We start from the raw sequence: 12,730 nt of genomic DNA on the forward strand, positions 1-12,730 counted from the left end.
GCATGTAAGTTCTCTATCTGTTTAAGGATTGTTGGGAGGGCATTCATATGATATGGAGTTAGAGTATGGTGAGTCACCTAGTAAGTTTTGGGATTTTATGATGATGAGTAGTAATTTATCTTTTGAACAGAGAGCTCTGTTTTGGTGGTGCGTTTGAATGCTGGATATTTGTTAGGGTTATAAATTAGGTTATAGGCTAGTTGGGCTAGTAACAGTAGGTTGAACTGAAGAACTGTAACTCCATTGGAAAGTATAGAACAGATAATTTTTTTCTATGAGTATTACTTTCAGATTACAGTCAAGTTTGTGTCTTTTAGCATTTTGACAAAGGTAAAATAATGAAAGTGACCAGTTGACATAATGGTTAAGGTCTGCACCTGCCTTGCATATGCTACAAGGTTCGATTCTGACCTCCACTTAATGCCTGTTTGAAGTTTGCATGTCTTCCCTATGTCTCTGTGGAGCTCGTCCCATGCCAGAAAAACATGCTGAGTGTTTCACTCTCAAACTCACCAATAAATAGAGCTGTGGGCAGCAGCACAGACTCTACATGGTGCACTGTAGAGGGCAGAGTTGTATAAACCAACCACCTAAGGCATCTACTGTGGTGCATAATATCTTCAAGATAGGGGAACATGGATCACAGACAGCATGCCATGGCAGGGTTAGCCACTCAGCGATGTAAAATATGGCTCTAGGTGATTAGGTTATGGTGGCTAATTGGATATTTGCTGGTGATAATAATGATGCTGGTTGAGGACCCAGCCTACTCTGACCTATGCAAGGTCAGGAACCCATGCTAATGGTGGGAGGGGTGTGTATGCCCCTATTGGCCAGTATGTACCCACCATAAATCCCAGCAGCCCTGGGTCAATAAGCTTGGGTTAACTGGGATAGCTCTGTTGAGCAAAACCTGGACATAAAACCAATCAACCTGACAAACATGAACTTAGAATTGCTATACTCACTCATGGGTGGGACAAGAAGGAGAGGCCATTCTAGACTTCTGTCTATCAAATGGCTTGATAGTAGCCAGCACATGGTTCAGAAAGAGAGACAGTCACTAGATCACATCAAGAATGTACTCAGGTAGACTTCCTCCTAGTAAGGAAAGGGCACTGGGGTAGAATCAGTGATTGCAAAGTCATCCCCAGTGAAACAGTCATCCCACAGCATAAACCACTGGTTGCCAAAATCAGCTGAAAGCAGTGGTCAGAGAAGGTTCTAAGGTCAACTGAGACCAGGCTGAAGACCTGTAAGTTGACTGGAGAGAAAGCACAACAGTTCAAGTAATTGCTCAGGGCACTAGCACCCCAAGAAGATGAGGAAATAGGTGAAATTGAAGAAGAATGGCAGTGCCTGAAAACAGCATGTCAAAGGACTACAGAACAGATATGTGACCGAGCCTGGTATGGAAATGAGGAAAGCTGGTGTTGGAATGCAGAAGTCCAGGAAGTCATCAAAAGAAAGGAGTGCAGGAAAAAGTAGAAGATAGAAAAGATGGACCAGACTAGGAACTAATACTGGTTAGCAAAGAATAGGGCATCAGAGGTACCCTACCATTTTTTTACCAGAAGGTGGCACAAAGAAGTTATATCAGGTTGCAAGAAAAAGACAGAAAGCTAAAGATGATAGACACCCTTCATAAGGGATGCCAGCAGCAAGCTGCTCACCAGTCTACAGAACATCAAAGGCAGATGGGAGGAGTACTTCTGAATAAAGAAAACACCACAGAAGCGGTGCTGCCACAGGCACAGCCTACAATGAGAGAAGAAGGGGAGAAAATGAAGCCAGGGAAAGCAGCAGGCTCAGAAAAGGTCACAGCAAATATGATAAACATGCTGGGTAAGATAGGGGAGAAATGGCTCCTGAGGGTACTCATAGCAGTGTGGAGAGAAAGGCATATCCCAGAATAATAAGCATCCACAAATGTAGGTAATAAAGAGGCATCAAACTCCTATCACACTGCATGAAAGTTCTGTTGAGGGTGATCGGTAAAAGAATGCTCAGAGTAGTAGAAAGTAAGATGGGAAATGAACAGTTCAAATTCAGACGAGGATGCAGCACAACTGACCAGTGTTTGCCATGACACAGATAATTCAGAAGGACCTAGATATGAGGAAAGAATCCAACTGGGCATTCCTAGACTTGGAGAAAACATATGACAAGGTCCCAGGAAAGATGATTTGGGCAGTCCTGTGGTCGTGCGAAGTCTCAGAAACAGTGGTAAAAGTAGTGCAGGTTGTGTACAAGGACCCAATGACTCAAGTATGAACAGTGTTCAGTCTCATAGTGGGGTTCCCAGTGGGAGTGGGTGTGCATCAGGGTTCCACTCTGAGCCCACTGCTGCTCATATTGGTGATGGACTACATTAGCAGACAGGTCAGAGGGGACAGATCAACAAAGTTTATGTATGCAGATAATGTGGCATTACAGGCAGACTGTGAGCAAGAACCTCAGAAAAGGATAGAGGAATGCAATGCAAAACTGAAGGCACATGGAATGATACTGAGTATAGATAAGACTGTGGTGATTGTGACAAATTGGGCAAAAGCCAAAGACTGAAAAATGCCAAAGAAGCTGAAAAGTAAGATATGCAAAGCAGTGGTGTGACCATTATTACTGTATTACTGGGCAGTAAAGGCAGTGCAGATGAGGAAGCTAGAGGTGATGGATGCACACTGTGAGACAGATGAAGAAATAAGGACATAAGAACAGAAGCCAAAGTAGCTCAAATTAAAGAAAAGATCAATGAGAACAGATTATGGTGGTTCAGGCACATGTGCAGGAAAGCAGAAGACAATCTAGTGAAGAAGATTTGGGAGAGACAGGAAGAAGGCAAGAGGAAACAAGGTCATCCGGCAAAGAGGTGGATGGATTATGTGAGAGAAGATCTGAGACAGTCAGGCATGAGTGTCAAAGAAGGCAGGAGTGTGGCACTGAATCAAGAGAGATGGCAACAGTTAACACAACATCCTGACCCCATGAAGAAAATGCAAAAAAAAGGGGTTGATGATGATGTGTCTTCTGTAGGTTAAGTTCAATATATGGTTAGTGAAGTTATTTTATTATTGCAATTTTTCCTACTTAGGTATGCATTTATGGGATCATAGATAGGGTATTCCTATTAATTGGCTCTCGGTAATGTTTGTCAATATTTGCCTTTCATTATTTTGATGCTGTTGGAGTGAAATTTAAATGGAAGCTTGCAGAAGGATGCAATGCTCCATTACAGAGTTAAGGTAAGACTTGTTGATGCTTACTGAGTGTTATTGTTTGTATTTGGTTTACTCATTGTAACATGGTTGTTCATTTCATATTGAAAACAGAGTTCACTTTTAATAATTACTGGAGAGAAGGTTTAGTTTCTTCATTTGGCCTCAGTAACTCATTCAGCTGGGGGGTGAGGGGGTGGCAGGTTCATCATTCAACACTTGCCCAAAGGATTTCCTCATGGAATTCCCAGCCCGTGGGACTGCCCTTCAGATTATTTTATGGTGATAAGACAAGGTTCAGCGTAAGGACTGTGCTCATAAAATTAATGATGATTTAAAACATTTTCTTAGAAAGTTGGGGGAAGCTCATGCCCGTTTCAAAAAAAAAAAGATTTTTCAGAAGCTGAACAAAGAGAACTGCAGTATAGTATGAATACAGGAGATCAAATTAAACATTAAAGAGCTAAGTAACTTTTAAGGTCATAAATTCTGCACAGTATTAGAAGATTACATAGGAAGGAGGGGATGAGAGGTATAATCATTCTATTTAATGTAAGAATATCAATAGCAAATGTAATAATAAATGGGACAGTTGTTTAGATAATTTGGATGAGCAGAATCAATTCGCAATTTTCCTCTGAATTTTTCACAGATTTCTAGCACGGCTGGAACAAATATTGTACAGTAGATTATAATGAAATCATTGTGCACTACTTCAGTTTATCTCCAATCTTTAAAACAGATAGCGTCTTTCAGAACAAACAATGCAATCTTAAGTCAAAAGTAGTTCAAGAGAAAGGATTTAGCAAGTGAGTGTTCTCCTATGGAGGCTTAAGTGTGAATTACAAATTCAGTGTAACTTCTCAAACAATATGCTAAGGCAAGATAGAAAGATAGATTTAGTTTTAGATCCAAAGATCATAGTGTTTAAAAGTAAAGAAATAGAAGAAAAGGATATTTCAAATAATGCACCCATTGTTTTAATGGCCAAATCTGTGGAGAATGAGGCCCCTCATGCAACACAGAAACAGACTCATTATAAATGGAGAAATTAGGAATCGAGCTTTAAATTATCTGTAGCTAATCATGCCGCTAAACAAAACCAAGAGAATAAAGAGGGGTAGGATTAAGTTGGTGGGACAGATTGAAAGCTGCTTTGAGAGCAGAATGGATATCAGAAGACTGAATAAAATGGAGATAAAAACAGAATAACAACTCTGTGAGAAGCAGAACTGAGTGAGTTGCAGAGGGATGGACAAAGGTTTGAAAAGCAGGACAAAGCTTGAGCTAGATGAGTTGTAGCTGAAGACCAAATTGGAGTTATTTGCAACATCATAAACAGTGACATAAATAAAGAGAGGTATTATTTAGTGGTCCAAAGGAAAGAGGAAAAAGCAATCTAAAATGTCTGATGAAGTCTTCGTTTTGGTAAGCACATAAGTGCTTAATTGGTGTATATATTGTATTATTATTTGTAATAAATATATTTTTTATTCTTTATATTTCTGAGTTGAAGGAATTTTTGGAATCCTGGCTTTGTGGTTACTTAATATTCGTTTTATTAGTTGCCTTTTAATAACCGTCCTTGGCTGTTTTATATTTCAAATAATGCACCCATTGTTTTAATGGCCAAATCTGTGGAGAATGCAGCCTCTCATGCAACACAGAAATAGACTCATTATAAATGGAGAAAGGAGGAAGCGAGCAATAAATTATGTATAGCTAACCAAATCACTAAACAAAACCAAAAGAACAAAGAGGGATAGGATTAACTTGGTGGGACAGATTGAAAGCTGCTTTGAGAGCAGAATGGATATCAGAAGACTGAATAAAATGGAGATAAAAACAGAATAACAACTCTGTGAGAAGCAGAACTGAGTGATTTGCAGAGGGATGGAGAAAGGTTTGAAAAGCAGAAGTAGATGAGTTGCAGCTGAAGACCAAATTGGAGTTATTAGCAACATCATAAACAGTGACATAACAAATGAAGAGAGGTAATAGTTAGTGGTGCAAAGGAGAGCGCAATCTAACATGTGTAGCTTAAAATTTTAAGAGAGGAAAATAACTAGCTATATTTCAGAAATAAAGGGAGTGAATGGGAAAATTCTGTTTAAGCAAAGTCAAACTAATGGAAAAGAACACAATATATTCTGCTCCAAGTTAAAATCTACTATGGTTGTGGTAAACTAATCCATACGGATAAACAGGATAAGGAAATATTTAATCTGAATATTGATTGTCTCAGACTGTTTAAAAAAGAAACTGGGTTAGAAGAGGTTAAAAAATACATCAGTGATATGTAGATCAATAACTCTGCTGACCCTGGTGTAATCACGCTGAACTTCATAAATGGAGAAGTGAATGAGTTTGTTATAACAATACTAGAGTTGTTTAGCCCTGTAAGGGAAAATCTCATATCCCACCCTAATGTCTAAAGTAAACATCACAATAATTCCCAAAGGCAAAGGAGACCTTTTAGATATGAGCAGTTTTCAGCCTGTATCATCAGTTTGGTGCAAATGTCTTAGTTAAGATATTGTTGGATAGTTTGATATAGCTCTCCTTGTCAAGAAACTTTTGTACAGGAGAGAGAAATTTTGGACTATTGCTGCTCCCTAGCTACAATTTTCTTCAACATGAAAACAAAGAAGATGAAGCTGGTATAACTGTATTTAGTATAAAAAAAAACATTTGATTCCATCAATGATTCTTTCCCTTTTATATTTTCCAGAGAAGAGGCACTGGCACTATTTTTGTAAGGTCAGTACAAGTGCTTAATAGTAATCCCACCTTTGAGGTACTGATTTATAGAGAATCTTCAGCAGAAGGCAAAAATCATAGAGGGAAAATATGTGGTTGTCCATTATCCCAAGGATTATTTGTTCTAGTTATGGCTGAAGTAGTATGAAGGATAAAGAAGACTTTAAAGATGTTGGAAACCTTTTCTAATGTTTGCAGATTACGTAAAAAGATAGATCAGATGCTAGGCCTCATAAGAGAAATTTAAAAGCATTTTTGATTACTTTAAAGACCGCACTGTAATGAGTCAAATGTTTCTGGTTAGAACTGGTAAGGTATAAGGAAAATGGTATTAGAGTAATATTAAAATGCTAGCTTTCCCTAACCAATTTGGCTCTAGTGACAGGCCATAATGTGCCATCTACAGTGGATAGAAAACTTCAGGACTTAAGAAATGAGGTTGTGCACAGTTAGTGAGAGCTGCTTCCAAATTCAATACCTAAATTGAGAAAAACAACATGTTGAATGTGGTAATTTTCCAATTAGTTCTCTCTAGAATTAGAAACTTGCTTTTTATGCCTAATCACAAAAGCGTGTTAGAAATAGAAAGAAGAAATTGCAACATAGTAATGGATGACTTAGACAGAATAGCTAAATAGAAATTACAGATTTCATAGAGTGGTTGGGGACTTTCACACCTCAGAACATACCCCTTGGCTTTGTCTTTAGTAAACTATATCAGTTCTCTTAAGGACAGTAAGGGTCTAGTAGTAGTATGGGACTAACTGAAATAGAGTATTTGATCCTCAGAGAATGGCAGATAACAGCAATGAGACAGGGAACTATGCACAGGAGAATAGGGGTTTATCCATGTTTATGGATAAGCCCCATAATTTTAGACCTCCTGACTGAGAAATAAAAAGAAAACTTGAAAAAAAGGCATCATAGCTTGGGAACAGACATGTGAAACTCAGTTATTTAAAGGTAAGTTCACACTAGTGATGACATCATTTGAAAAAAATTGTTAATAGTGCCAAACTGCCCCCCATCTAGTAGTACACTTGCAATCAACAGCAATCATCTTTGATGGTTTTGAACAAACAATTCCTTGCAGAAATGCAAAAGCATCATATAAGGTGTTACAGTAATACATATCAAGAGTGGTATACAAGAAGGAGCCTAGTGATCATTAGAGAGTTACAGTCGATGTAGTACAGAGCAAAAAGGATCTTTCTTAGCGAAGATCAATGAGAAGTGTGCGGCAGTGTGAGCAGTATTTGAATCAAGTCCATTTTGGGATCAGCTCATGAGAATCCTGCAGAGGTGGTATCTTAGTACATGTAGGTTGTATAGAGGTGGGAGAAAAGCTAATAGTACATTTTGGAGGGGTACTGAATGCAGATGATGTAATGCATATATCCTAGGATTGCCCAAATGCCAAAATCAAGTAAAAACAGGCATCAGGAATGCAGAAAATGTTTAGAAAAACCTATAGAGTTTTTCTGGGAATCTTGTGTTTAGTCTTCAATAATGCGTATTATTCTTGGTCTACAAAACTACTGATTACAGTGGTAATAGATAATATTACAAAGGTGTAATAGCTTGAGAATGGAAAAGAATGTGAGCGCTCCTTGTGGAAATGACAAGCATGCATATGTAGGTGTAACATGAGGGATTATATCTTCCTTGAAGGGGTAAGGGGTCAATTTGAGTTAATGTCCATCTTAATCCGGGCCAGCATACAAACTTCTCCAGACAACTTACCAGTTCACAATTTATCTGCAATAATGCACTGCTAAAAATAGAAAGCATCTATCCCTGCATCATCAATAATAAATGGATGCTATTAGAAGCATGGTTCAATCTTCACAAACCACATTTAATGACTTTTACAGAAACTTCAACTCAAAAACTCAACATTTATACAAGAAAATTATGATATCATGCAAAATAATAGACCAAAAATTAGAAATGGAGGATGTACCATGCTTCTAGTGAAACAAAACCATTCACTCAAAATTGTTAACCAAGCTTACTCTTCATCTCCAGATGACAAAAGCTACAGCAGGATACTAAGTCACATAACTTTCAGCCACTACCTAAATTCTTCATAGAAGTTGTATACATTCCACTTCCCTCAACCATAAATACTATACAAAACACAATCCATGGGATGTTTCCCTCAAAGATAAATAAAACACTCAAACCCAAGAGAAAAATGGACTGAAACACTCGCAAATACTAACAAACCAAAAATAGTGTTTCAAGCAGCTTAGAAGACGTAGGTACAAGAATCCACTGTGACAGACCCCATAGCAAATAGAACAAGTAGAAGCAAAACTTACAACACTCGGGCCTCTGTAACGATATACGATTTAAAAATAGACTTTAGCTTATTTGACCCATTTTGCTATCATAGCAACAGCCTATGTACAGTAAAATTCACATACTAAATTGAGGTCCAGATTAGACTTCTTTCTGATCTCAGAAATATTCCTAAAGGTGGAAATAAATTATTGTACAGAACCTAGGTATTTTTGGACCACTCAAAAATTACAATAAAAATAAGATGGCCTAGTGATGTAAATTTGAAAACAACGGTTTTAAACTGGTCCTTAAATCCAAGCTTATTACAGAAAAAGGATGTAATACAGAAAATAAACAACATACTAGATTAACTCGGTCATGACTTAATGCTGACAGATATCCCATATGATACTCAATGGGCAGAAGGCATAGCAAGGATTAGGGGAATTTTGATAAAAAAAAAAATCATACTATAAAATAAATTTCTAAAGGGAAAGAGACAAAACTAAAAGAAAAAATAACCAATATAGAAGAGTCAGTCCAAAAAAATCCAAACTCAGTACCAGAAGAACAGATAAATAACATACAAAAATAACTATGTATAATGCATACACAGAAATGCTTATTCAAAGAAATGAAAACCTTAGCGAGGTACTCAGAATGGGCACAAACTCCCTCAAAGAAACTGGTAAGGCTAATAAATGTTAACAAAAATGCCCCATGATAACAGAAATTGAATACCTAGGGAGCACATATAATGCAAATCAAGAAATTATTAGAATTTCCGAAGATCTATATTCAAAAAAGTATGCCCCACAAAGCCTAACAACTATGAAATTAGAGAGAGAGAGAGAGATACCTTCTTAAAGAATCTAAACTTTCCAAAGATAAATCAAACACACAAGGATCTACCTAGGGCACCTTTAACACAACAATAAATCCTTTCAATAATAAACAATCTAAAACCAAATAAAGCTCCTGGACCAGATGGCTACACTGCCGAGTTTTATAAAACCTTTGGACAAAAAATATCAAAACTTTTACTGAAAATCTATAGCTATCAAAGAAAATATGGTATTACAGATCTTTATTTAAATATCTCAAAGACAAGTTTTATACCTAAAGGAAAGCCTGACAATAAAAACCTATGGAACTACAGACCAATCTCTGTCATAAATTTAGATATCAAAATTCTAGCTGCAATACTAGCAAACAGATGAAACGTTTATTACCAAACATAATATCACCTGAACAGTCAGGTTTCATGAAAGGTAGGCAGACATGGAATAACACATTAACCATAAATACAATGATCTTCCTATCTAAACAACATAAAAACCAAATCTATGCCCTTGCTTTAGATGCTTGTAAAGCCTTTGACAGAGTAAACCTAAACTTTTTATTTTCTGTACTGCCCTAATTTGATATACCACAAGAATTTATAAATATAATAAAAATGTTATATGAGAGTTCTCACACAATTCTGTATATAAATAAAGCAAATTCAGATCCAATAAAAATTCTGAATGGGACCAGACAAGGATGTCCACTATCTCTGTACCTCTTTAACTTATATACAGAGCCTCTATTTTTTACTCATAACCCAAAATATGTGCCATCATATCCCAGAAATTGATAATAAAACTGTACTAACAGGATTTGCTGATGATTTAAATCTATATTTTGCACTCCCTAACACAGATATGAACAGAATTCTAGATTCTATTGGTAGCTTCTCAAAAGTTTCAAATAATGAAGTTAACCCCACAAAATACTTAAGTTTTCCTCTCAACCCAATTTGTCACAAATACTCATATTTTCCAGATTCAGAAAAAAAATTAAAATGCTATCTAAATTACTTAGGGATATCCTTTGAACATAACCAAAAATTATTTATGCAGAATAATCTACCAAAGATATGGGCAGACATTGAACAGGATATCCAGAGATGGGGAAAAATGAAGCTATCCTTTCTTTCAAAAGCAGCAATTAAAAAAAATGAATATTCTCAAAAGGTTAATATTTCAACTTAATGCAACAAATTCAATAGTTCAAAAAAAGTATTTAAAAAAATAGATGTAGCTTTAGCTATGTTTATCTGGTACTCTAAATCTGCCAGAATTAGCTATCAGAAGTTAATGTACAGTAAAGGAAGTGGGGGACTGGAATTGCCAGACTTTAAGTTATACTATGATATAATATACACAAACAGAATTATTCGAGTCACAAAATATAATCCTAAGGGTAAAGAATGTAATCCATTGTGGATTAAAATATGGTATGACCACATAAAAAATTGTAAAATCATTCCCAAAGCCCTTCTATTCATAAATCAGGAAAATCTAAAAGCTACCAGATTTTATAGCTCATTAAAACATAAAATAATTATCTTTCAAAAAATGATAGAAACACTAAATTTAACAAATACCTTCATCTTGTTACAACTAATGCATTTGAATCCAAACCTCAGATAAAATAAAGAGATGATAAACGTGGACAACTATCCCCTTATTAAGAAATGCAATATTTGGGATGTTTATAGGCATAGAAAAAAATCTATTGAGGACATAAGAAATGTTCTTAACCTTCCTAAAGGATATATCATAATACTAAGGCAAATTAGAGAACCGTGCACTTCAATAACAGGAGATCTGAAGTAAAGGAAAATGACAAACAAGTGTAATACATTATAGAATTTACTAACTTTAAGGAAAAAATACTATCAAATACATATACGTGAATAGTATTCCTTAGATATCAATCATCCACTTTATATCCAAAATACTGGATTGAAATAACATTAAAATTAATCCCTTTTAAGAAACTCGTGTGCACCCAAGTAATGATAACCAACAATGCTTACTTTACCCCAATAATACTTAACAACTTCAACTTGAAAGTTTCCCCAAACTGTCCATGCTGCTACTCACAAATAGTAGACCTATTCCATATCTTCTGGAGCTGTTAAATGTACTTATAAATTATGGTGTTCACTGAGAGTCAGACTAGAGAAGATGAGATATTAAAAAATCCACATTAACATAGGAATTTGCAATTTTGCATATCACCACTCAAAAGCTACCCAAACTTAAACTACATATTCTAATTACCCTCTTCTCTCTAGCAAAGTTATATATGACTCAAAGCTGGTTATATCAAATCTAATTGACATGGGAGGGCTTCAGAAGTATGGCAGTAATGTATATATCAGCACATAAATTTATAACCAAAGAAAGCATTCTTATTTTCTAAAATACTGGAGTCTTCCCCTGATCATATTCTATAAGAATAGATATACAAGGAAAGACAAATTATTGTGAGTATAAATTTAAATGAGCAAAAGACATATTTCTTTTGTATGTCAGTGTCTAATATGAATCTCATATTTCACAGTAATGGATAGCATGTAAAATGAGGAACAATCTTGATCAGTAATTTAATTCTGTAGCACTTGCTGTATATAGAATATTAGTTGTGTATTAGATCCTTGATCTATATTGTAAATTTTGTTGTAGTACTAAAAATTCTCTTAATACTTGAGGTACCTAAATATGATTGAATTCTTCCACACTGTAACTGAACTGATGATTTTATAATATTTGAAAAAAAAAGAATCCACTGTAAACCTTAATTCCTTTAATGTAAAAAATGATGTTTGTTGAGCACTTTCGTCATGTATAAAATACAAAACTTCATCAGAACAAGGTGGAAGTGACAAAACCTTCATTTAAGTACATCACCTGGCCAATCATCTTGTTAGTATACTACATTTCAAACTTTTAGTCATATGTTCCATCATTTAAAAAACATACTTATGTAAACCCATCACAAAGAAATATTTTGTTGTTAATAAAAAATCCTTATAAGTCATATAAACATTCTTAACAACATAAATTAATAACCTTATAACTTAGGCAACTTAGGCTTAATGCCATACCCATCCCCACTCCCCAGGGCTTAATGAGCCTCTATTAGTTGCTCCAGTTTTGAAGATGAGGGCAGCAAAGCTGTAACTGTTTTACATTTTATATTTTTATATTTCTATATTTGACAGATTTAAAAAGCTTTTTAAGATTATTAATTTATGACAGGGTTCTGGACAGTTTTTGTTTCATTTAATGTCTGCTTTTCAGCACAGAGTCAGATATATTATACTTCTGCAAAGCTGATCAGTTATGTTTACTGGTGTACATTTCAGTGAATATTAATAATTACTGATTCAGTTCTATAAATTTACTATCACCCAATGTACAGAAGTGACACACATACACAAGCACACACACACACACACACACACACACACACACACACACACACACACACAGACACACACACATACACACACATACACTCTTAAAAAAATAACATTGAATGAACAAAAACATTTGAAACACACCGCTGTTTCAGTAATCCTTCATATCAAATATTGCTGAAAACTAAATAGCTCATCGTGGATTATTATGAATATT

General features: G+C 35.5%; 1 protein-coding gene across 1 annotated transcript in view; it reads right to left on the bottom strand.

Annotated features, from left to right (window-relative positions):
- The window catches only part of LOC122810180 (thyrotropin-releasing hormone receptor-like), a 560,620-nt gene that overhangs the window by 347,630 nt on the left and 200,260 nt on the right, over positions 1-12,730 (bottom strand). The gene's annotated exons all lie outside the window — the stretch shown is intronic.

This window comes from Protopterus annectens, chromosome 8.part1 (assembly GCF_019279795.1).
Source record: "Protopterus annectens isolate FY-2018-M chromosome 8.part1, PAN1.0, whole genome shotgun sequence".
Classification (NCBI taxonomy): domain Eukaryota; kingdom Metazoa; phylum Chordata; order Ceratodontiformes; family Protopteridae; genus Protopterus; species Protopterus annectens.